Raw genomic sequence first — 27561 nt, 5'->3', positions numbered from 1 at the left:
TGGAGAGGTCTAATAGCACATGCAGGAAGGCCTGCAATGAGAGCATTACAGTAGTCCAGTCTAGTTATGACAAGGGACTGAACGAGCAGTTGTGTGGCATGTACAGAGAGGAAGGGTCTTATCTTCCTGATATTGTAGAGTGTAAATCTACAAGATCTTGCAGTTTTTGAAATGTGGTCTGTGAAATTTAGCTCATCATCAATGGTTACCCCTAGATTTCTGACCGTTTTGGAAGGCGAAACTGTAGTTGGACCCAGCTGCACGGTGATGTTGTGTTCAACAGCAGGGTTGGCTGGAAAGACAAGGAGTTCTGTCTTGGCAGGGTTGAGTTGAAGGTGGTGTTCCTTCATCCAGGCCGAGATGTCTGCCAGACAGGCAGCGATTCGAACGGTCACTGTGGTGTCGTTGGGCTGGAAAGACAAGTAGAGTTGCGTGTCATCAGCGTAGCAGTGGTAAGAGAAACCATGTGACTGGATGATGGGTCCCAGTGATGTTGTGTATATGGAGAAGAGAAGTGGCCCAAGCACTGATCCCTGAGGTACCCCAGTAAGTAACTGGTGTGGCTTGGATACTTCCCTCTCCATGCTACCTCAAAGGACCTTTCTGAGAGATAAGAGTTGAACCAGTCAAGCACAGTTCCAGTGATACCCAGTTTAGAGAGGGTGGAGAGTAGGATCTGATGGTTGACTGTGTCAAAGGCAGCAGAAAGGTCCAGCAAAATCAGAACGGATGATCTCGATTCAGCTCTCGCCAGTCTCAGCGACTCGATGACAGACAGCAGGGCAGTCTCAGTGGAGTGTCCACTTTTGAAGCCCGACTGATTGTCATCCAGCAGCTTGTTCTGTGAGAGATAGGCGGAGATCTGATTGAAAACTGCCCTTTCAAGTGTTTTTGCCATGAATGGGATGAGAGAGACTGGTCTGTAGTGTTCTATCTGTGTGGGGTTAAGTGCAGGTTTTTTCAGCAGTGGGGTTACTCGAGCCTGCTTAAATGTAGTGGGAAAAGTGCCTGCAAGAAGAGATGTGTTAATTATGTGTGTAAGTGCCGGTAGGATGGACGGAGAGATGGCCTGGAGAAGGTGTGATGGAATGGGGTCAAGGGAACAGGTTGTGGGGTGGTTGGAGAGGAGGAGTTTAGAGACCTCAGTGTCAGTTAAAGGAGAGAACATAGTGAAAGAAGGGTTGCATACAGGAGCCAGGTGTTTGACAGGGTGTGGTGCTGTGAATGTATTGCTGATGGCTGTAACCTTATCAGTAAAAAATGTGGCGAATATATCTGCTGTCAGTGATGTGTCAGGTGGTGGAGGGGAGGGCAGAGAAGTGTGTTAAATGTTCTAAACAAGCTACGAGTGTCTGTGGTGCTGTTGATTTTGGTCTGGTAATATGAAGTTTTTGCAGTTTTAACGTTATTTGAAAAAGTTGCGAGCAGAAGCTGATATTTACCTAGATCAGCTGGATCTTTAGATTTCCGCCATCTCCTCTCAGCTGCCCTGAGAACAGTCCGATGTTCACGAAGGATGTCAGACAGCCAGGGGCTGGGTGGTGTAGTCCGTGCTGGTCTAGAGGAGAGAGGACAGATGTTGTCTAGACAGGTTGTTAAAGTAGAGCTAAGTGTGTCTGTGGCAGTGTTCACATCAAGCATGGAAAATACATTTATTGTGGGAAGAGAGGCAGAGACATCAGTGGAAAGGCGAGAGGGTGAGAGGGAACGGAGGTTACGGCGAAAGGAAACCAAAGGTGGGGTCGGTTTTACAATGGATGGGAGAATCATGTTGAATTGAACAAAGTAGTGATCAGAAACATGTAAAGGTGTAACAAGAATATTAGAGGTGGTACAGTTACGTGTAAAAATGAGGTCCAGCTGGTTGCCCGACCTGTGAGTTGCTGTGGTGTGTAGTCTTTCCAAGTCAAATGAGGCCAGAAGAGTATTCAGTTCAATGGCCTGGGGTTTGTCCTGGTGTATGTTGAAATCACCAAGAACCACAAGTGGCCTGCCATCCTCTGGCAAGGAGGACAGCAGGACATCCAATTCCTCAAGAAAGCTTGTCAGCTGACCTGGGGGCGATAGATGACAACAACATGTATTTTTGTGGGTTGCATTGTAGTAATGGCATGGAATTCAAAAGATGTATTGTTACATAGTGAAGCATGTGGTGAAAAAGTCCAGTTATTATGAATGAGCAAACCTGTTCCCCACCCCTACCAGTATGTCGAGGGGTGTGGGAGAAGGAGAAGTTGTTAGAGAGAGCAGCAGGTGTTGCTGTATCCTCAGGACGTATCCATGTCTCTGTCAGTGCCAGGATGCTGAGGGTGGACTGCGTGGCTAAAGCCGGAATGAAGGCAGCTTTGTTCACAGCAGACTGGCAGTTCCAGAGTCCCACTGAGAACGAGAGTGGAGCAGGTGTTGAAGTGCAAAGCGGCCGTGGGTTGTGTGGGTTGCGTTTTGTCTTGCATCTGTATCTTGTGAACGGTCTACAACAGATAACAGGGATGTGCTTGAAGGCATGTGTTATTAGTGAACTAGACATGTTAGTATGTATGTATAAGTAAAATAATAAAAGAGATAGAATAGAAAAATACTTAAGTGCTTTGGTGAGTAGTGCCTTGTCGGTGTCCTTGCTCGGTGGACTCGCACAGGTAGACTCGCTGGTCTTTACCCAAGTAGGTCTTCACACAAGGAGGGCTTTACACGAGGGCCACCACTTCGCTGCCGCTTCAGCGTCAGCATTAAGTCCAATAAATAACAACTTTTACGAGCCGTTCAGTGGAAAAAAAGCAGCCACGCCTTAATGCTACTTATCACAACAAAGCTAGTCACGTGGTCACCCGAAACCGAAACTCAGGGTTGCGCGGAACAAACGCAACTTCTGTACAGCGCAAATAAATTATGCTGCACTTAGCAATAAATAATACTCTGAAACCAGTGAAGCACTGTTTGCAGACACTAAAACGACGAAAGTTTTACACACACACAGGATAACCAACCCGAAGTCTAAGCAAATCTAGCAACGAATCCTACGTGACAAGTTTAAACAAGTCTAGCAATTCTATCAGCGAATACTATGGGACAAGTCAACACAAATATAAGCGCACACACCAAACACACGTCTAAGCGACCAGCGTTAAAGACAGTAAACAAACAGCACCTGATCTAGCAATGAATACCACTATAACAACGTTAAAAACAATGAAATAAACACACTTACATACAACTGCAGACTCCTGTAGATAGATCGCTTCTCCTGAATGACTATGTTTCTAACAGTTTAAATAGTTTACCTGGCGCTGGCCACGCCTTAATGCTACTTATCACAACAAAGCTAGTCACGTGGTCACCCGAAACCGAAACTCAGGGTTGCGCGGAACAAACGCAACTTCTGTACAGCGCAAATAAATTATGCTGCACTTAGCAATAAATAATACTCTGAAACCAGTGAAGCACTGTTTGCAGACACTAAAACGACGAAAGTTTTACACACACACAGGATAACCAACCCGAAGTCTAAGCAAATCTAGCAACGAATCCTACGTGACAAGTTTAAACAAGTCTAGCAATTCTATCAGCGAATACTATGGGACAAGTCAACACAAATATAGCGCGCACACACCAAACACACGTCTAAGCGACCCGCGTTAAAGACAGTAAACAAACAGCACCTGATCTAGCAATGAATACCACTATAACAACGTTAAAAACAATGAAATAAACACACTTACATACAACTGCAGACTCCTGTAGATAGATCGCTTCTCCTGAATGACTATGTTTCTAACAGTTTAAATAGTTTACCTGGCGCTGGCCACGCCTTAATGCTACTTATCACAACAAAGCTAGTCACGTGGTCACCCGAAACCGAAACTCAGGGTTGCGCTGGAACAAACGCAACTTCTGTACAGCGCAAATAAATTATGCTGCACTTAGCAATAAATAATACTCTGAAACCAGTGAAGCACTGTTTGCAGACACTAAAACGACGAAAGTTTTACACACACACAGGATAACCAACCCGAAGTCTAAGCAAATCTAGCAACGAATCCTACGTGACAAGTTTAAACAAGTCTAGCAATTCTATCAGCGAATACTATGGGACAAGTCAACACAAATATAGCGCGCACACACCAAACACACGTCTAAGCGACCAGCGTTAAAGACAGTAAACAAACAGCACCTGATCTAGCAATGAATACCACTATAACAACGTTAAAAACAATGAAATAAACACACTTACATACAACTGCAGACTCCTGTAGATAGATCGCTTCTCCTGAATGACTATGTTTCTAACAGTTTAAATAGTTTACCTGGCGCTGGCCACGCCTTAATGCTACTTATCACAACAAAGCTAGTCACGTGGTCACCCGAAACCGAAACTCAGGGTTGCGCGGGAACAAACGCAACTTCTGTACAGCGCAAATAAATTATGCTGCACTTAGCAATAAATAATACTCTGAAACCAGTGAAGCACTGTTTGCAGACACTAAAACGACGAAAGTTTTACACACACACAGGATAACCAACCCGAAGTCTAAGCAAATCTAGCAACGAATCCTACGTGACAAGTTTAAACAAGTCTAGCAATTCTATCAGCGAATACTATGGGACAAGTCAACACAAATATAGCGCAGACACACCAAACACACGTCTAAGCTGACCAGCGTTAAAGACAGTAAACAAACAGCACCTGATCTAGCAATGAATACCACTATAACAACGTTAAAAACAATGAAATAAACACACTTACATACAACTGCAGACTCCTGTAGATAGATCGCTTCTCCACACATATGATGGACATGGCCGTAAACTATCTCTCTCTCCCGCACAATCCTCCGCTGTCGGCCTTTATCCCTCTCGGAGGCTTGATTAGCCTGATAAGGGACCGGGTGTGTAGAATCACGACCCAGCCCTGCCCTCCACCCTGCAACAGTTGGCATTTATGGACAGGCATTAGCATGGTTTAGGTACTATTTATCTAACTGCTACCACTTGGTTTGTGTGTAAACAAGGAATTTTCAGATCAAATAGAAGTAAGGAGTGCTGCAGGGCTCAGTACTAGGTCAGTATTAGTACTAGTTCACTGTAATGCTGACAATATTCAGCTTTATATCTATTTAAGATCTGGTGAAATTTCCCAATTCTCCAAGTTAGCAGAGAGTATCAATGATATCAAAGACTGGATGGCTAGAAAATAAGATGCTAGAATATAATTTGTATATTCATTATATTCTAGAATATAATGGATGTACTGTTACATTGTCTTCTACAGTTAAGTACTTGGGTGTTATGTTTGATAATCTATCCTTTGAAAATCACATTTCAAATGAATGTGGAACAGTATTCTTCTGCTTCGGAAATATTAATAAGTTATGAGACATTCTCTGTTTCTGATGCCAAAAATATAATTCATTTGTTCATGATGTAATGCAGCACTGGGTGTACAGTCAGGTCCATAAATATTGGGACATCGACACAATTCTAATCTTTTTGGCTCTATACACCACCACAATGGATTTGAAATGAAACAAACAAGATGTGCTTTAACTGCAGACCTTCAGCTTTAATTTGAGGGTATTTACATCCAAATCAGGTGAACGGTGTAGGAATTACAACAGTTTGTATATGTGCTTCCCACTTTTTAAGGGACCAAAAGTAATGGGACAGATTAATAATCATAAATCAAACTTTCACTTTTTAATACTTGGATGCAAATCCTTTGCAGTCAATTACAGCCTGAAGTCTGGAACGCATAGACATCACCAGACGCTGGGTTTCATCCCTGGTGATGCTCTGCCAGGCCTCTACTGCAAATGTCTTCAGTTCCTGCTTGTTCTTGGGGCATTTTCCCTTCAGTTTTGTCTTCAGCAAGTGAAATGCATGCTCAATCGGATTCAGGTCAGGTGATTGACTTGGCCATTGCATAACATTCCACTTCTTTCCCTTAAAAAAACTCTTTGGTTGCTTTCGCAGTATGCTTCGGGTCATTGTCCATGGGTCATCAAAGAAAGAACACACCAGTGAAGGACTGTATGTCCTTCAGGTTTAACAAATAAGCTTCAGTTAGCTTCAAAAAGCAACAACTAGACTGCTGACTAGAACCAATATATATATAATTATATCAGTCCAGTTTTAATACCACTACAATGGTTATCCACAATATTGTTCCTCTTCCACTACATTGATCCTCTTCCTATTTGGCTCCTAAACTATGGTAGAGCCTTCCTAACACTGTTCAGTACTCAGACACAATCTATCTCAGTTTAAGTCTAAACTAAAGACTCATCTCTTCAGCCAGACATGCACCTAATTTATCACTCAACACATAGTTATACTGCATTAGTAAATCTGCAATATTCAATAACTCTGCTTTAAAGTGAACAGCATCTTTGCAAATATATTTTTTCCCCCCTGTCTCATCCTCGGGATACATATCCTGAGTTTTCCAGAGCCTGGCAAATCCAGCTCCTGTCCAGCCCGATGTTCGACTCCAGCTGAGTGATGAACATTAACTACAGCCTGTGCCAATCAGAGAGGGAGGGGTGCATCGATGATCATTGACTGCATCATTTCAATCTATTATGATGGTCTATCACAAAGTATGAACTACTGCCAACTCCAGTGTACAACAAGGGATACTTCACTGGCCACCGCCTGCAACTAGCTCTTAGGGTTGACTTAACTGGAAATTAACTTACACAAGCTTCCAACCAGACTGTGAGGCACAAAGGACACTGCATCTATGTGCATTTCAAAAATCAATTTAGAGTGGACTTCAAAGACACTTAATCATTAATCTTACAGTTCAATCCTTATCCTTTAGTTTTAAACATTGCCCATCAACATCTACGCAGTAAACTCAATTAATACATGACATAGATAATAAATATTGGCATTTTATTAATGTTGTATTGCCAGAGGTGAACTGAGCCTGGTTTCCTTGAGTAGATTTTTCTCCTTATGAAGATTTGGGTTCCTTGCCACAGTCACCTTTGGCTTGTTCACTGGGGGCCTAAAGACAAATAATTCTTAATCATGATTTTAAATCACATTTTTTATTTAAACCACTAAATCAGGACTTCAAGACATCCCTTTCGAATATCAAGAGAAATTTGCCGCAAATTCCCGACTGATAATTTTCACATGTAAATGAGCTTTGTGGCAAACTTGCGGCAAATTGTCCCTTGTTGCCAAAGGTTTGCTGGAGGTTCACCACTATTGGCAAACAACTGCAAACATTTACGGCGAATCAAAAGCTAATTTGCATGTGAAAATAAGCACATTTTCATCAAATTTGTGGCTAGTTTAGTTTTTACAGATATCACAGCATTATTTTCTGTAAAGCTGCTTTGAAAGCTGCTTTGTGTGTTGTGAAAAGTGTTGTACAAAAAAAACCTTGATTTTGTGAAGCATTTACTTCCTGTCTTTTGTACTTCCACAGCATGGTGAGAACCTGTCTCTGAGGCTGCTCAAACAATACGCTATCAAAACATACTAAGATTCTTAACCTTAACCCAATGAGCAGCTGTGTGAAATTATGCAGGGGTTAGCCAATCAAAACATTTTATTTACATTTAGAAGTCTTAATGGTGCATTCACAATACAGCCTGTGTAATTTTCAGAGGGAGGGTTGAACATTTTATTATTACTTTTTTGGTAAAAAGAAACTTTAACTAACATTCTAAGTGGCCTTGGAAATTTATTTAAATGTAGGATGTTCTTTGAGTAGTTCTATGATCTATGATCATTATTAGGTCACCCCTTATGCAGAGGAGAGGACTTGATGCAGGGCTTGGCCTACCACAGTGGCTGCAGCTAACCACGAGACACTGATAGATGTCCGCCAGCCATCTGTCTACTGAAGATAATGTGAGGGACCCTCCATCAATCTATGTCATGTCTGGGACCTGGACCTTTACAGCTGGGAAGGGGTCTGCATGTTGACAGTCTGCTAATGTCTTTTAGTGTTCCAACATTTTTGCCTTCTGTAAAGTTTAGATCTTTGAGCATTTGAGATCAGAATGCTGACTGTTATTCGTTTTTCAGATCTTGAAAGTTGTTGACCGTTTAGGAAAGTTGGTTAATTACAACAATTAGGAAGAGGGATGTTGGCACAGCATTTGAGAACTTTAGCACATTATTTAGTCTCTGGCTTTATCACTACTGAAGGTCATACCAATCACTTCCAAAAGATCAGTTACTGCCCAAGGTAAAAAGACGATGCAGTTATATAGAAGGGAATGTTGCCACGATGGGGAAATACAGGATCATTTTTGTCACAATGAAACCTGACTTTAAACAGGCTATTAAAGTCTTTTCAGCAAAATTTAAAAACTTTGTAACAATTATGAAATACAAAAAACAGTTAATGAATCATCAGGGTTCCTACTCTTTTCAAGTCACGAATTTCCATGACATTTCCAGGACATTTTATGCACCCAACAAGTGTAAAATTTAAGCAACAACACATGCGTCCATTTGTCGTTTCTGTGTGTTTTTGACAGAAGTTTCTTACCTCCAGATAAGCAGTATGCTCAATGTCATTGTTTTTTCTGACTTTATAAATTGTGAATGAAAAGACACAAATTCGCCTGTTTTCTCATTGGAAATAGGTCAATTTAAAAATATCACTCTCCTGGTCACAATAGGTTTGTGGGTAATGATAGCCATTTTCTATACTTTTGAGGCATTAGCAATTAGGAAATAAACCTTACTACCCAGGAACAAAAATGGTGTTACATAGTGTAATAGTGACCTATTCTGGAGATGCCACTAGGTGGCAACAAATGAAAGTCTAATGTGCTATGAGCGAGTCATTGAATCATTTGAAATGTTCACAACTGAAATCTGACAAGAGACTTTATATTGTTTAAGCATTATAAGAACAAAGCAGATCTATAATTTCCATTCAGATTGTGAATGGCCGAGCTTGACTTTTCATTTAAAAAGACAACAATAATAGTCTAATAATAATAATAAGCATCAATAACGTCCTTACCTTCTACATTATTAAAATTTGCATGTCAAATCTACTGACTTCAGTAAAATGTTTAAGCATTATAAAAACAAAATAGATGTACTCTGTCTTTTTCCTACAGTGCGTAAACTGCTGAACAAGACTTTTATCAGAAAAGACAACAATAATAGCATAATAACAATAATTTTGTGTTATTGTTAACCACGCCCTTAACCACTGATGTTGTTTCAAAATGTGCAGCTGCCAGCAGTAAAAAAAACATTACAAATTAGTTTATTTGACTCCTATTCCGAGTGAGATCGTTACCATGTTTTTGTGCTTGTAACGGAAACTTTTCTAGCAACACAGTCAAATGGTTATATTAATATTTTCCAGGACAAGTCATAATTTTTCCAGGACATTTAGGTATTTTTCTAATTTCCCATAACTTCTCCATGACTGTAAAACTGCATTGCAAAATTGCAGGTTTTACAGGACGCGTGGGAACCCTGATCATGAAAGATTCATAAAAAAAAAAAAAGAATTTTAAAGATAAAATACAAAAATACTTTAGAATTACTGTCATGTCTAGATGTGTTTTTGTTTATGTTTTGTTTTCAAGTCTTTTATTTTGAAAAGTTTAGTTCCTGTTTCCTAGTCATGTGATGTCCTGTTTTCCCTCCGTGTTCATGTGTCTTGTTTTCATTGCTTTATTGTGTAATTATCTTGTTTAGAGTTCTGTTTGTTCATTGGTTTATGTTCCCCCATGTCATGTATTTAAGCCCTCACGTTGTCATTGTCCATTGTTGAGTATTGTTGGTGTAATGTTGTTTCATAGTCAAGCAATGTCAAGTTCATTTTTATGTTTTGTTCACGTTTAAAGTTAAGGTTTTTGGATACCACTTTTGTAAATAAACTGCACTTGGGTTCATCTTCACATCTTCGTCATCGTCTTCATCATTGTCTTTGCCAGCAACGTTACAATTACAACATAAAAACACAGTTTAACTCTTCACTGAAATCTACCTTCATTATATAGTTGACCCTGGCCTGAGTGTGTTTTTTTCTTCTTCTTTTGTTTGTTTAAACATCAGTTATTTCAAAAATTAGATGTACATTGCATAAGATCCATAAGCAATAATGGCCTGCTACAAAAACTCTATGACACTTGTGTATTTTCAATATGGTTGGGTTACGAATGTTGAATAGTCATCCAAAAACTGGCCAGTCGATAAGTTTCATCCTTAAGTTCATCCCCTTTAAAGCATCACCAATACAGCAAAACATATTCAGATGAATGGTTTTGGAAATTGAATTGCTGCTGTTAGTTACACTAATAGTTACACTTTTATAAATGTGTCTCGAGATCCCTGCTTTCCATTTAATTTCATTGTGCCCCATCCAGCTGTTTTTTAAGTTTAGAATGCATCCTATGTGGACAGCCCCTAAAGCCAGGAGCACACTGTACGATTTTGGCCATGATTCTGCCATCTAAGACACATTTCAGGAATACTAAAGGATTTAACTTGTCTCAGGGTAAAATCTGCAATTTTACAAGGTTCAGTGTGACGTTCACGATTAATAGCCTTTGCTATGATCTTCAGCTTCTGACGAAGTTTGGGAAGTATCTGAAATTTTGCATCGCAGCCGCATAGTGTGACTACTAACTATTATGACGGCCAGATGAGATATTCCACGGCCAGATGAGGTATTCCGCTCATCTCTTGCACCTGAAAGAAACCTGCTCCACGTTTGCACCATAACAACATTTGTGCCCATTTATCACTCTACTCAAGCACTTTCAATGTTTATTTCTTCTTTTTATTTTATATAAAATGCTTTAATAAATGAATAAGCAGAAAATACTTGTATAAGTAATAACTAAAGTTATTAAAGTAAATTAGAGTAAAGTGTAACACGTCAGCAATGTGAAAGCATTATTCTCTGAATTAAATAAATACAGAGCTTAGGCTACGAAATGAAAAGAAATAAACGATTGCATTTTCTTGTTTTTTCTTTACATTTATCATGCATTTTCATTTTCTTTTATTATTCATTATTTTATTTTTAATACATTTACTTTAAAAGAGAATGTAAACGTTTACTGTAAACGTATTTAGTTAAAACACTCCAATTTTATTTATAAATAAATAAAATAAAATAGAAAGATTGAACACTTTATACTGGTAAGTATTTATGGGACGTTTTATTGCAATTCAGCAAATACAGTTGATACAATTATAGAAATCTGTCATGTTTGTGCATCCTCCGTAGGGAATTTGCAAGCGTGATATATACAGTGTATTATATATTATAATTTTTGATATTTTGACTGGTCTATAGGTAACTAATCTAAAAGTAATCTAAATGAATATTTGCTTGTGGTAATTCATTATTACTGTAGGCTACCCCCCGCACTCACGTTCATTCTCAACATCTGTCATTTTCTGTATTTGTGATCAGTCTGTTTTATTATAGGCCTATTTGACAAAATACATTTGTTTTTAATGTTAGCCTATGCTTGTGATGGAGTGGTATTGGAGCAATGGAAATATTGATCTCTTTACTTTCAGAGAGAAAAAAAAAGCTCCTCCGTGGTGGGTAAATTTCGCCATTTCGCTTCTATTCCACAACACTCCCATAACATGAGTCACGTTCACTGACGGGACAATTGGGACCACAGTCGGCTATGGTGTATATCGTGCAGTCTGACATAATGTCGCACAGTGTGCCATGGCGATATCAATGCGATCAAATCGTACAGTCTGACAAGCAACAATCGTAAAGGACTATTATAAATCGTACAGTGTGCACCCGCCTTAAGAAACGTGTCAGATCACGTTCAGGTGATCCTAAAAACAGCCTAATTGTTCAAGACTTTCTGAGAAACGTCTATTGGACCGGTCATCCTGCAACCCATGACTAGCTGATTTTGAAAAGATGTAGTTTCGCACATCCCTATTTTTCAAAAGGTTATTTATAGTGTATAAATGCAGACAGTATAACATTGATGATGAGAGTTCAGAGTCGAAGTCTAGATTGCTGTGGTTTCACAGATGAACATTGTGGATAAATGACACTGGGAGCATTATAATAAATAACATGGGGGATCATTTCCTGTGAGACTCACACAGAGTGCTCAAAACATTCTGGGGAGCTTCATTTGGCATCAGCAACAGTCAGTTACCCTCGCAGTAGGCTGCAGCAAAGCTCTCATAATGTTCCTGCTTCCCACCGCTTCTATAAAGTGCCAATTTGGCAAATGGTGCCGATGTTTCACTTTTATTGTTATCACTAACATTATTTTATTTATTTGCCTGACTATCTGTCTAGGAAACTAAATGACATTTAGAAAATACAATCTTAAATGCTCTCAGAAATGGCCAGATCATAGCAGCAGTCATAGCAGAACAAGTCTTGTGTTCATATTTGAGTTTGGCATTTACAGACTTGCCATGCAATATGGGCTTCAAGATGTCACACTTACACACAGCTCCACACAGCTTTCACAGTAAACAGTTTTTCTCAACATGGCTACTTTGAGTGAAACATGAAAACTGTTTGTGAGTCTTGCTAAATTGTGCAAACTGATGTGGAACAAACATGACTGTCAAAAACATCAGATAAAACAGTGCCTATTCACACACAATCCAGCACATATTTATGTGGTGGCAATGTGGCTGCAATGTTTATTTTTACACATTCACAATGCTCAAGATACACAAGAACACAAAACATTGGGAACTATATGGCCTCTTACTTAAAGAGAGAAATTCACTTAAAATAAATGTCCTATACAGGGGATATATGTGAATTGCAGTCTCTGCATGTATATTTGAACACTTTTGAAAAATATATTACATTGGTAAATTTCACACAAAACCAGATTGCAAGTAACGTTTAAATAACTAGGTTATGCCATTAAAGTCAGATGTTGGATATTCCTACTTTATATTTTCGATCTCCAACCATAAAGGCATTCCATTGTCAGATACTCGGAAGATGACGTATAAGGAAACAAAACTATAACGCTCTGGTTAGTTTAGTAGGGGTTTGACTGAGATGTCTTCTAGCAACTTAATTGATAAACAATGCTGCAATGCTAGCATTTGTTCCAAAAGTTCTATTATTAAAATAGAGTATATTTATTATGTTTTGAACACCTTTCTCTGCAAACATTTGTTAACCTCTTACACTCAGAGCGGCCTGGTACTGGGCCAAGAGGGGCGCTGATCACGAACAAAATAAAAAATAATATATATATATATATATATATATATATATATATATATATATATATATATATATATATATATATATATTAGTTATGGTATCGCTCAGCTTGATCTGCACAAATTAGGTGCCATTTTAAAGCTTTGAAACGTATCTTTACAATTGATGTTCATTTAAATTCGCTGCTAAAGTAGAACTGTTCCATTTTTATAATGCTCAAATTTAGTACCAGTAAAAAGATCAAATGATCACACAGATATGTGTCATATATTTCGAAAGGTCTTGATTAGTAGAAAACAACAGGCAAATTTGTTTCCCTCAGAGACCAAACTACAGTGAGTATTAGTGAGTGAAATGCTGATGTATACAGTGTTGAAGTAAAGACCACCTAAACTGAGACCAAGTCAAGAACAAGACCAGAGTGTATAGAGACCAAAACGAGACAAAGTCGAGACTAGACCAGTGCAAGTCCCATGCATGACACACTTACGATAATATGTGCAACATGCAAACCATAGGCACTCGTTTGTGTGTGTGTGTGTGTGTGTGTGTGTGTGTGTGTGTGTGTGTGTCATTGTACCATGAGAAATGTCTTGATAAGGCAATGCAGAGGTGAATTTTCCTTTTTCTATGAGCAAACAAATACAAACAAACACTAAGAAGCTGAAATCAACTTAACCATCTTTATTCAACACTACTTTTCCAAGTTTTACCATCCATGGTAAAAATACATGGATGACTCTTCCCCTAGAAACCATCATTAAGTACAGAATATAGCCAACAATTATTCAATACTTAAGCCTTCACTTTTCTCTGTCTTAAACAATATAGTAACTTTCCGAGTTGAATGGAATGCAGCAAGAGGCAGATTGCTACTTTTAGCTAGCTAGCTTTGCTAGCATCACTTACACTTAGCTTACCTTTCTTTATGCTTCCTTTCTAAGTGCCGATAAAAGTTTGACGTGGTCTCAGTCATCTCGGTAAGCATTGCACTGCAGAATTGACATACTGCTGTGGGTTTTCTTTTGGCTGCTTTTTTGCAGATGAACTCTTTGTGGTTTATGTCAGTGTTTCCCAACCTTTTTTCTATCCACGGCACAATTTTTACGCTTAAAAAAATCACATGGCACACCACTATCCCACATACCCATCGTCAATAGTTGTCCTTTTCAATAACTTGTTCATGTTTTCTGTCTGTCTTAGTAGTGTGATTAGTAATGTTTGAAATTCGAACATGCAAAAAATGCAAGTAACATAGGTACTCTGCTTAATGAGGTCACAGATCCCAAGAGCGCTAATTGGATAATGAAATACCAACGAATTTGTGTTTTTTCCAATTTGTAGATTTGTTCATGCAAATTAATCCTTGCAACAGCACAGCAAATACATTTTTTTATGTATATATTTATTTACTATATTTTCCAGAAATTAAGTTGCTCCTGACTATAAGTCGCACCAGGTCAAAATCACATTGTTCAAAGTTAATGGGCTCTAGAGCTCTCTGCACGCGCCCATTTGTGTGTGTGTGTTAATGAGAGAGACAGAGAAAGAGAGACAGACATACAGTACGCAGAGAGAGAATTCATGGATATGATGCGCTAGATTTAATTATGGTTTTTGTTGAGCAGTTCAGAATGAAAACAGCCAAATCGCAGACATTTAGGGATTCTAGAAATCCCTAATGTTGCTTTTTAGGTTCAAAAAAATCTTCAGATTTGAGGCATTGTTTCTGCATTAACAATTCCGCCTTCTCACGCATTCTGCCGAGAACAGCTTGGTTTCTCCCTCATTCACATACACTCACAGCGCGACATGAGATATGAACCTAGCAAAGATGATTAATAAAACAAAGGCTTGGATTAAATGTTTTTCATCTTTGTTATCTTCCAAAATTTTGGTCTGTATTTGGAATTATCTGTCAATGTTTTGTTTTAGTTTTTTTTAAAAGGCAAGTGACAGAATTAGTTTAATGCAACCTCTGATTATTACGTCTGGTTCGACTCAGAATGTTTCAGCATTGGCATTTTTGAGGGGCTTTTCGGTGTGACATTCATTTTCCAGTAGTTTTTACGACACCTGTACCCTACAACAGCGCATAATTATCCAGACACTTAGCTGCTAGCCTTCACCAGTAACGTTAGTCTAGCTGATAACAACAACTAAGCGGAATTGTGGAGCATCCGAGAGGAAGTCTCTCGCCGCAATGGAGAAGTCAGGAAAAAGGTGGATAGAGAGAAAAAAAAAATCACACAAAAGTCGCACTGACAGAGGTTGGATCCGGCAGGCACTAGGACCCGAGAGCAGCCACCCAGGCTCCATTCACTGTTTCAGATGTCAAACACACTGTGAAGATTACAGTACCTCAGAATCAACATCGAATCATGGTGTTCGGTACACTGACTTAATGTTTTTACTACAAGTGTGATGATGAAGCATCATTGTGTGGGTACACCTGACAATCTTTACCAGCACACTAGTGGACACAGTGGTTGGGAAACACTGGTTTAGGTAGTTCAATTTGTATTACAGAAAATGTGGCTGATATCTCTCAGACAGCCACAGTTTCTTCTCCTGTCTTCTTGGAGTGCGTGTGAAGGGGGCAGGGATGGGTGACAGCCATTAACAGTAACAAAATTTCAAATTAGAAATTAGTCAATTTATTGCTTGCATTTGAAGCAAGAAGTTTGACATCCAATCACAGTAATGATGTTAACAAAAAAATCACACAATGCACAGGCAATTTAGTGATATCCTAACAGTTGTGGTCTTGACTGGTATTGAAATAAAATCCAGAGTCCTCTTTGTCTGAGACCAAGACAAGACCAAGCAAAAATGTGATCGATTCCGAGACGAGACCAAGACCTTCAAAAAGTGGTCTTTAGAACAAGTCCGATCTCGAGCACTACAACACTGCATGTTTGATAAACAGAGAAAACAGAATCATCATCACTGTATATTTTATATATACTATTTTTATTGTATACTTTTCTATTTTTATTGTGTATGTGTGTTCTATATTCTGTGTATTGTATACTGTACATTGTATATTATTATTTGTATATTGTGTTGTGTGTAATTATGTGTATATTAGATATGTAATTTGTGTTGTGTAAATCTGATGTTTATTGTAATTGGTATATGTCTCATCACTGTCATGAATGCTATGTTGCTCGGAACTGCACACAAGACTTTCACTCACACTTGTGGTATGGTTGAGTGACAATAAAATTGATTTTATTTTATTTTATTCATCTCTATGATTGTGCTCAGCTAATGCAGGGTTCCCAGGAAGCTAGCGAAATGGAGGCTGCCATCTTTGCTCATGTGCGCTCAGTTCCGGGATAGGGTGTCACGTGCAGATCACTCGTCAATGGGAATAGATAGGGAAAAATATAAATACATTTCACCCTTTTAAGAGCCATTCAAAAACAATCTGTCACCGGATAAAGATGTTCTATAATGTAATGAAATAATTTAGATTGAAATGGTTCTTGGAAAAACAATTATTTCATCATAAAACAAGGTTACTTTTGAATGGAGAAACATGCTTTTTGCCATCGGGTGGTGTTGTTGCAGCATCTACCAGCAGGGGCTAATAGGGACTTGCTAATCAGCCAATTTCTGTCCCCCTAATCTAGGGAGTGTTAGATTACATATTTGGAATATCCCTGTGTCCCACTTGATGTAAACATGCCCAGATCGCTCATACAGAGACTGCGCACAAGAGGACACTCAACGCACATTTCATGAAGTATTTAAAAAGGAAGCCAGAGTGATCTGAATTGTGTCATTTAGTTGATGTAATTTAAATATTTAACAAAAAAAACTAAATAAATATGATATGAGATTTTTGCATTTAATATGTTTTAGTGTTCAATAAAACTTGTTTGGAGATGTTTTTGTACACTTTGATAAATAAAAGTTCACCTTGGGTACCATGGTTCCAAATGATATATCTATGGATTTTATTGTACTATCAAAAAAAATTTCCTTGTATAGTTCACATGATGGAGACCAAAATCAAAGTTCATTTTATGAATGTCTTAATGTATTAAAGGTATATTGTCAAACATGAATAATAGCTGAAAGGTGTATTTTTTTTTTCAGCAGTGTTGTATCATGAGAGTCTCTGAGCGTGATCACAATTTATTTTCTTCAAATTTTGAAAGGTTTTCTAAAAATGGATTCCATGCAATTACCTTCTTTTCAATTTTATTTATGTATTTATTTATTTTTTAGTTACAAGCTCTTACTTTTGGGTATGTCATTTAATCATGAAATCCTTAAAAACACCTTCAGGGTGTAAGGGGTTAAACAAGCTTTAATATAATGTAAAGTAAAAACGTTGACTCATTTATTATTATATATTATGTTATTTATTATTTAAAAAAGGGAATGTTTATCACTTTGAGTATCTCCCTGGGTGCCGACATGTTTGTATGAATCACAAAATGTCCGCACAAGTTTCCAAGCTGGAATGCCGACATTAAGTGGCGTTCCATTTCACTTTTCCTAGTAGTATGTTGGAAAATCTGACTTTCGGAATTTAATGGAATGCAGCATAAGTACAATGAGCCAGTCAATGGTATAAAAAATTAATTAGCTTTTGTAATAAGTCAGTTTGTTAACAGAATCATTAAATAATATTTTACAGTCCCAAATGAAAAGTGTTCATTTTGGATCAATACCAGACTCATTTTTTTCTGAGATATCTTAATAAAGCTTAATAAACCACAGCAGAATCTCTTCAGACGGACCAACCATCAAAAATAACTGAGGGAATGTTGTGCTTCAGGACCGTGACACATTATCGCCAGTGGTTACCCAGACACCATAAGCGGAACCTTAATTAATGGCTCTAAACAACACTAATCCAAAATAGTTCCAAACCTTAGTGAGCTACAGAGGCAGAATTAGAAGTCTTCATAGGCACACTCCCCAAGTAAAGGTTGTTACATTTGGCCAAATCATGCGCAACATCATGTATGCTTTATGGAGATGGCAATCTACAAAATGCACAGTAATGAACTTAAATTAAATCCAAGATGGCAGACCAAGCAAGAGAAATTTTTATTATAAACATACTTGCAATTCATTTAATACAGAAAATGTACTGTATGATAAAATTAGTTCAATTCAATTAAAGTGGACTATTTTCCATTTGATTGTTTGTGCTATATTCTTATATGTTTTGTGTCTATTTCAGAAAGGTGTCCTGTTCATGACAGTATGATCGTTAAAGGGTTAGTTTATCCAAAAATAATTTCCTCACCATCCTCCTCATGCCAACCCAGAGGTGTATGACTTTCTTATGGTGAACAGAAAGGAAGATATTTAGAAGAATATTTCAGCTGTTTGGTCCTCAGAATGTAAGTGAATGGTGACCACAACTCAGAAGGTCCAAAAGGTTGTTTAGTGTCCTATAAGTGGAGCGCAATTGTGTCACATGGAGTTGCTGCTTATATGTACAGTGCTCCAAATCAGGTTCCATCTTGGTTTGGATACTGCCTCAGAAGGCAGCTGCCTATAAAGGCAGTGAGGCGGCTCACTATGTTTTAAAACCTGTTTTCACCACACAATGAAGAAATGTCAACCTGTTTGACATGTTGTCACAAAGTTTGTCTATTCTACAACAATATTCTTTATTGCTGGGAAATACATGTGATGTGTATGTGTGAGTCAGTTTGATGGGTGGATAAAGCAAGTTTATCAATATTCTTTATAAAATGCAATTGACTAAAAAGTTCACATCATGTTTCAGCAAGTTCAGTAACAGAAAAAGCTAAAATTATAGAAAGCACCCCTCCAAAATATCAGAATATCACACCACTAGAGAGTAATCAAAAGCACCAAACCAATTTCTCGCACCCAGAGCTGAACTGTGCTAATTATTGTTGATGAGCAAATTAGTTCTAGGTGAGGCAAGTCATTAAGAGAAAGGACAAAAAAAAAAGATTGTCTTTTTTTTACCTACAGCAGGGGTTTTCAATGTCTTGAACAGTAAGCCCTCCGATCAAACAAAGGTTACAAAACTGCGCCGCGCCGCGCCACCCCACCCCCTCCCACCATTTCTGGTTATTTATTTATTAGTTGTTTTATATATATTCAGTTATGTTGTATATCATGCCATGGTCCAAATCACATTTTTTTCCCCCATTCTGATGGTTGAAGTGAAAATGAACTGAAGCTCCTGACCCATATCTGCATGATTTTATGCACTGCACTGCTGCCACACGATTGGCTGATTAGATAATGACATGGATGATAGTTGTGCAAGACGGGCTGGTTTGAGTATTTCTGTAACTGCTGATCTGCTGAGATTTTCACACACAAGTCTCTAGAATTACTCAGAATGGCGCTAAAAACAAAAACATCCAGTGAGGGGCAGTTCTGTGTTCAGAAATTCCTTGTTGATGAGAGAGTTCAACAGAGAATGGTGAGACTGGTTCAAACTGACAAAGTCTGTGGTAACTCAGATAACCACTCTGTACAATTGTGGTGAGAAAAATATAATCTTATTCGTTTAAAGCCGTTTAAAGCTATTTCTAAGCTTTAGTAGTGTAGTAATAATACAAGCAATCACGGAAGTGCTGTTGAATTTAAACACTTACTGATGCTGACTCACTTAAAGTCACCAAATGGCTCATAATACACTCAAAAAAGTATTTTGCTGTCTAAAGCATTTAATGTCACAAAATTAAATGTAAAGAGATAGATGGCTCTTAACACAAATGCACTGTTCTTACACTTTAGTTTAGAATGGCAGGAACACAAGCGGAGTGATACACACAGTGAAGCGTCCAAGTGCTGATGGAGTGAGAACCTCTCTCGTCCTATCAGATTGGAGGACCGGAACTAACTGTTGTGTGTATGTATATACATATATATATATATTATATATATATTATTATATATATTATTATTATATTATTTATTTATTTTTTCCAATGAGATGTAACAATCAACTTGATATTGCCTGCTGCAAACAACAACAACAACAACAGCTTTAATCAGTATGAGGTGGTTGGCTGGTCTCTATTAAGTATAGATCTATTATGTGTCTCTTTGTAAAGAGGCAACTGTAATGGCGAAATCATAGAGAAAGAGCTGTTGTCAAGGAAGGCTCCAGGCCCAGATGGCATCTCACCAGCGTGCCTTTGTTCCTGTGCTAACCAACTGGACCCCATCTTCACTCAGATCTTCAATAGATCACTGGAGCAGTGTGAAGTCCCATGCTGCTTCAAACGCTCAGTTATTATCCCTGTCCCTAAGAAACCTAAAATCACAGGACTTAATGACTACAGACCTGTCGCCCTGACATCTGTGGTCATGAAGTCATTTGAGAGACTGGTGTTGGACCTGAAGGACATCACTGGACCCTTTCTGGAAACCCCTTCAATTTGTTTATCGAGCAAACAGGTCTGTGGATGATGTAGTCAACATGGGATTGTATCATGTCCTGCAACATCTGGACAGACCGGGGACATACGCAAGGATCCTTTTTGTGGACTTCAACACAATCATCCCAGCTGTTCTCCGGACTAAGTTAAACCAACTCCCTGTTCCCACGTCTACCTGTCAGTGGATTACCAGCTTTCTGACGGGACAGGCAGCAGCTTGTGAGGCAGGGAAAATTCACTTCCACCACCTGTACGATCAGCACTGGTGCCCCCCAGGGATGTGTGCTCTCCCCACTACTCTTCTCGCTATACACCAATGACTGCACCACCAAGGATCCCTCTGTCAAGCTCCTGAAGTTTGCAGATGACACTACTGTCATCGCACTACCATCTCACAGGACCTGAAGTGGGAGATACACATCGACTCCATTGTGAAAAAGGCCCAGCAGAGGTTGTACTTCCTTCGCCAGCTGAGGAAGTTCAACCTGCAGGTGTTGCTGATCCAGTTCTACTCAGCAGTCATTGAGTCTGTCCTCTGCACTTCAATAACTGTCTGGTTTGGTGCAGCTACGAAATCAGACATCAGAAGACTACAAAGGACAGTTCGGTCTGCTGAGAGGATTATTGGTTGCCCCCTGCCCCCCATTCAAGAACTATACACATCCAGAGTGAAGAAAAAGGCTGGTAAAATCACTCTGGACCCCAATCACCCTGCCCACTACCTTTTTGAACTGTTGCCTTCTGGCCGACGCTTCAGAGCTCTGAGCACCAGAACCGTCAGACACAGGAACAGTTTTTTCCCTCAGGCTATCCATCTCATGAACAGTTAAATTGCCCCATTGAGCAATAAGTATGTGCAACACACAGTTTAAGTCTATTTATATTATCCAACATATCCACTTCTGCCATTACATACATTGCACTGTACATAATATACTGTTTTTTGTTCTTTATATACAGATTGTATTAGATTTGCACTACGTGTGTGTATGTGGGTATGTATGAAGGTGAGTGTATGTACGTATATGTATAATTATTTATTTGCATTCTTTTTTGTTTTTAATTACCTATGTCTTGCTGCTGTTTTTGGTATTGTTTGTATTGTTGTTGACTGGTAGCTCCTGTCACCTAGACAAATTCCTTGTATGTGTAAGCATACTTGGCAATAAAGCTGATTCTGATTATAGCTGAACCTCGTTCACTATAAAAAAAAAAAAATCACATCCATCTGAAAGGAACCACAATGTGATTTTCTTTCTTTTTCAGTGTAATTACACATGAGGATTAGAAGACAAACTCCAGGAAAGGCATTCACAATTAGAACTCTAGAGGCTGAAAAGGTATGTAATCATAGTCAATGTGTGTGATTAAGGAAAGAGGTTCAATAAATTGCATTAACATACTTTAAAAGTCAGAGAGGAGATCCCGCCAGGAGACTAAAAGAGGATAAAGACAAATGCAAGTATTGATTTCACATCCCTGATGGAAATTTATTTGGTGAATTCAGAGAAATGCTGACCGTTTCACATGAACACAATCAGAGACTCCTAAACTAGAGACTGTCATTGAAGAGTATGAAATCTTCTTAAAGAAATGAATCACTCAAAATTGAAAGCTCTGTCATTATTTACTTATCCACAATATTTATGGAACAGCCCCTGTTCACATTCACTTTCATTATATGAAAAAGAGTTGCCGCTGTATTCTTCCACAATTCATCTTTTGTGTTTCATGGAAGCAAGAACGTCATATGGGTTTGGAATAAACTGGACAAAAAAGCCCATAGTGACTGCAACAAAGAAAAATAAAACACAAATCGAAGGGCAGATTGCAAGAGGCTAAAACAGGAGATGAAAAGAGTTAACAAAAACTGCTTCATGTTTTATGTAGAACAATAATGATCTAGCGAGAATCACCATATAGGAAAAAAGTCCTGAAAATACAACCCACATCCAATTAAGTGCCCATTAATTCAAATTCTTGCATGCTCAAACATGCTTCGTCTTTGTCTATTCTTCCCTTTGATCTTCTTGACGGTAATTTTCTCAGGCAAACCAGGTGTGCTCTTTAATGAGCCATTCAGTTCACAAATACATTCAATGCCAGGAAACCTCTGAGAAGTTGGCTGTAATTGATGGGACAGGCCATGGGAGTGCAGCAAGGCTCATTTCTGAAAGATGATTAAGGGAGGTTGTCTCAGTGTGAAGACGCTGCTCGCTTTGGCTCACTGTGACTCTCTGGACAATTGCACCAGCTTCTTGAAGTCAAATAGGAGAGAGAAGTATGGAAGATGGAGGATAGAGATGTGGGGTCTCAGACAGACGCCTGGCACAGCCTGAAACACAGCTGCCGGGTTTAATCGACTTTTTGGTTGGAGAAGATTTTCTCGTCCAAGGAACCACAACATCAAATCTGCTTAGAAGCCTACTGGCAGAGGCTTCCATGCTCAAAGACCAACACCACATTTGAATCTGCATGCTGATGAATTGGCACAGAGATGTCTATAGTAAGGTACTGGAACTTCTGCTGTCCTATTGTTGGGTGTCAGAACCTAATTGCATATGGCACTTTTCTCAAACAAATTGTACCAGCCACAAAAAAATATGCTCTCTTCTCTAAATTCCAGAGAATACTTTTAGGTGAGGAACCTTTACTTATAGATTCTGATAATCGTACAGATGCAGTGGTGCATGACACGACTTTATGACATGGTGAATTATGATGCAGTTTAAGTAATTTTTACTATAGTCATGGAGTCAGAGGAGGAGATTGCTTTCCATTTGGCAGCAACAGTTTGCAATGGAGAAATAAAAATAAAATAGGCAGGGGTGGAAAGAGTACTGAAAAATAATACTCAAGTAAAAGTACAGTTACTTCTTAAAAATGTTTATTTCAGTAGAGTAAAAGTACCTGTTCTAAAAACTACTCAAGTAAGAGTTAAATAGTAGCTCATTTAAAAGTACTCATGAGTAGTGAGTATTGAGTATTGAGTTGCGAAAGCTATGCCCCCTTATAATAAAAACTCTATGCTGCATTTTAAAAATGTAGCACATATACCGTAATTTACATTCCCTTCTATGGCTGTTTGCCAGAAAGAATAATACAAAAATAAATGTATTTTATAGGTGTTTGTGATTGACAATTTTTTAAATACATCACTTATCTATGATACTGTAAACACTACATGAATCTGATGGAAAAAATTAATAAAAGGGCGACATGATTACAGAAATTAAAAGATGAAAAGGTAATTTTCAATATCATAATGTATATAACAATTACATTATAATCAAATAAAAAAAGCTACTCAAGTTATTCAGCCAAATGTAGAAAGTGGTTTCCTTGTTTCTTTGCTATTGTTGTTTGATTAATAGCCTTTATATGACATAACCTACTAGTGCTCAATTCGGTTACATGTACACTTCAAGTCTGACATTTTGATACAAATACACTTTTTGTCCACTGTTTACGTTCACATTAATGCCTCATCAAGACGGACGTCTTTACGTGTGATTTGATTTGACAAGAGTCAGGAGACTCTCCCTAGCCAATCATGATGATAGATAAAAATTCTAATGAGTTCAATGTTGTCAAATAAGGTTGTCCAATGTGATAAATTTTAAATCTTTGCAAAATCTAGGTAAAAACACGTGTCATGTTGTCAGAGATGTAGTCTTCATATCCAATTTGGTTTCATAATTTTTTTTAAAAACCTTTATAAATGATACCTGTTTTTAGACATACCTGTTTGCCAGTGTTTTCAGAAAACTGCCATCTTTGCGTAAAGGAGACAGCGCTTGCATGCTCAAGGTTGTCAGATTGAATGACTAAAGTGTCACCCTGGCAGAATATATCCAAACTGTACAAGTGTCAAGATCTGATTGGGGGATTTCCCCTATAGATATCAGGCAAACTCACAAATGTCAAAATCTAATTCTGACCGGTTAATCACCCTTATTTAAAGTCTGTTATTTATCAAATATAGAAAATTTTACATTTTACTTGCATGATTAGTTCTAAGTAATACATGACAGAATTGATCTAAAGGGGATGGTAAGGGGGATGATGGTTTTACAAAGGGTATGCTTTTTGGTATTTCTTACAACAAGGGGGAGGGCATCCCTTCGCATCCCCCCTCAACTTGAGCCCTGTTTGTATTGCATAAATAAATATGAATTGATTAACCAAATTTGTTCACTGATGTTTCCTTTCTTAAAAGGTGCAGTATGTACGATTCAGAAACCCTTGTTATTAATGACACCTTTGGCCGTTAATGGAACTGCAGCCAGCTGCCTGTTGCTTGTGCACGCACTCCACAGGGATGCAAACGAGCATCTAAAACAATGACGTAACGTACAAAATGACAATGTGATTCACCGGCATCATGCTGACAGATGAGGTAGCTAAATTAAAATGACACAGTTACAATTGTTTTATTACAAACTTTGAGATTGTATATTATATTTGACTCTCCAGTGCTGGAACAGAACTAAAACAAAGTGTGGATATAGGTCTGACTATGAGAGACTGTAGTTTGAAATAATCACTTTTCTTTGCATGATACATTGACTGCATTTATACGATAGCCTATTTCGGCGTTAGCTAGCTAGCCAGCTTTGTCAATAGCTGTTAGCTAAATTTGGTGGATGATGACAGTAGCAGTTAATAAAATAGACTGTACATAATTGTTTTGTTGACAAAATTCAGTATTGATGTGATTCCATCACAACTGTCATTGATATATTGATGCACTATTGTTTTATTATAATAGAAAGTATATATTCTCTGTATAACCAAGTTACGTTACACTAATGAATGGAGCTTTTTGCATTATCTTGAACATTGTCTGGCATTCATTTAATGTGTTATTGAAGTTTACCTTGCTGAATAATTACAGATTGTTTATGTCAGTTATTGTGAATCAGCAGACCTGACTTTTAATATAAAGAGAAAATCGTTGAAATTATTTATTGGTAGCTTGTAATTCGTCAGCATTAGCAGGCAAGATCAAGTTAGCTAAAATGACACAGATCCATCCTTATAGCACTATATTTCACATACTTTGCAGTTATGTAAGCTTACCTGTCCAATAAGAAGAACGCCAATTCAGGGTCGGTTTTGATCCCCAAAACCGAACGAAGGTTCCTCCAGAAATCAAGTGCACTGCTGATGTTCACTCTAGATTTTGCCCGACCACGATCATGTTCCCGCTTAGTCAGACTGGATTCAGTTGATACATTTTGATTTATTTATTTATTTTTGGCTTACTTGTAGTTTGTGTAGGAGTAGGTGTTGTGCTGGGAGCCAGACTGGATTGCTGGATTCCATCTCTCAGCTATTACTGTCTGAGGAAAGGTTCTCGGGAGCACAAATAAACGTCACATCCTTTGGATTTTCCCGGCAAAGCGACCCGCTCCCTTCGCATGAAAATCAGTCTAAAGGCTTTAATAGGCAACCTAGGAAGTCCATTAAGGGCTAATTTTTTAATGAAACTTTTTACATATTACACCTTTAAGATAAAGTGTTGGATAGGAGGCTATTTTAAATGTGATGCTTGTATCAACTTGAAATTCTGTTTGCTAATTAGTGGGTCTTTATGGGAATAAAGTTGTACCTTCTCATACAGGCCAAGTTCTACGCTATCTTACGATTTTGCCATCTCGTAGGAGTTTTCATGATATTATGATGGTCAAATCAGGGACAACTCAAGGATTTCAGTCTAAGATTAGTTTTCCACTGTTTTTAACTCTTAAATGGGTCAAACATGACTTGAAAATAACAGGAGATTTAAATGTGAATGGTCATGGGTTGAATACTCCCTCAAATCAAGTCCATCCTGGATTAACTGCAGAAGTTCACATGCTTTAACAATTTTTAATGACTGGTAAAGGTAAATTCAAAGTGAAACATCCTAAGATAGCTTAATACAGGCACATTGTTTAGTAAGCATAAAGATAAATCAAATATTCACTCTTTTTTTAGATGGATTTTCACAGATGTTTGTTTGAAAGGTATGTTTTGTTCCAGGATAGACTGAATATGTTCAATGTACATATCCTACTTGGCAAAATGCACAATGATATGCTAGCATTGCCCTCCTGTCTAACACACAAACAAAGGAAACCACTTGATGACGATGTAAATCCGAAACGTTTTGTTTCTGCACTGAGCACTTTGGCACTTTTTTGGCCTCTTAATAAATATCTTGGAAGATTGTTCTTATGGATAATGTGTGTGAGCTTTTTCATTCTTTCATTTATATTTTTGGAGCCTTCGCACAGAAGAAATGAGGATAGAAAAGCTTTTCAGTGTTTTTTGTCTTACATTTTTACAGTTTCGTTTTTCTTAATGGGGTAATTATATGAGGAATAACATTTTCCTTGATCTTTTGTCAAATAAGAGGTCATGCTACTATAAAAACATACTGTAAGTTTGAGAACTCAAAACCACCTCCTCAATTGAAAAAGATAATTTATTTACACCAAGCTGCAAAAATGTTATATTTGGATTTTGTGATGTCACAGTAACCAATACGTCAGAAAACGAATACCTCTTCATCAAGTGTCTTCAACCATTTTCAAGCACCCCTTGGTGGGTAGAGAGATGGAGCCAGGCCCCTATACATATTGTATTAAATTGAGTGTTGCATTTTATGCATAAAAACAAGTATGGTAGGCTACCACATTATTGTATGTACATACATTATGATGTTTTCATAGCAAAGCCATTGAAATAATCATCAAATGCTGCCCTGCTGAAAAGACCAGCTAAAACCAGCATAGGCATATAGCTGGTCAAGCTGGTATTAGAGGGGTTTTGAACAGTTTTTAGCTGTTCAGGCTGGTCTTGGTCGGCCTTAGCTGGTCAGGCTGGTCTTGGCTGATCTCCCAGCCTGGCCTAGCTGGCTTAAGCTGGGAGGCTAAATGATCTGCCAGCCTGGCCAACTAAAAACTGTTCAAAACCCCTCTGAATAAATAA

The sequence above is a fragment of the Xyrauchen texanus genome, chromosome 15 (assembly GCF_025860055.1).
Source record: "Xyrauchen texanus isolate HMW12.3.18 chromosome 15, RBS_HiC_50CHRs, whole genome shotgun sequence".
NCBI lineage: Eukaryota > Metazoa > Chordata > Actinopteri > Cypriniformes > Catostomidae > Xyrauchen > Xyrauchen texanus.
The sequence above is the reverse complement of the archived record's forward strand: the minus strand, read 5'-3'. Positions refer to the sequence as shown.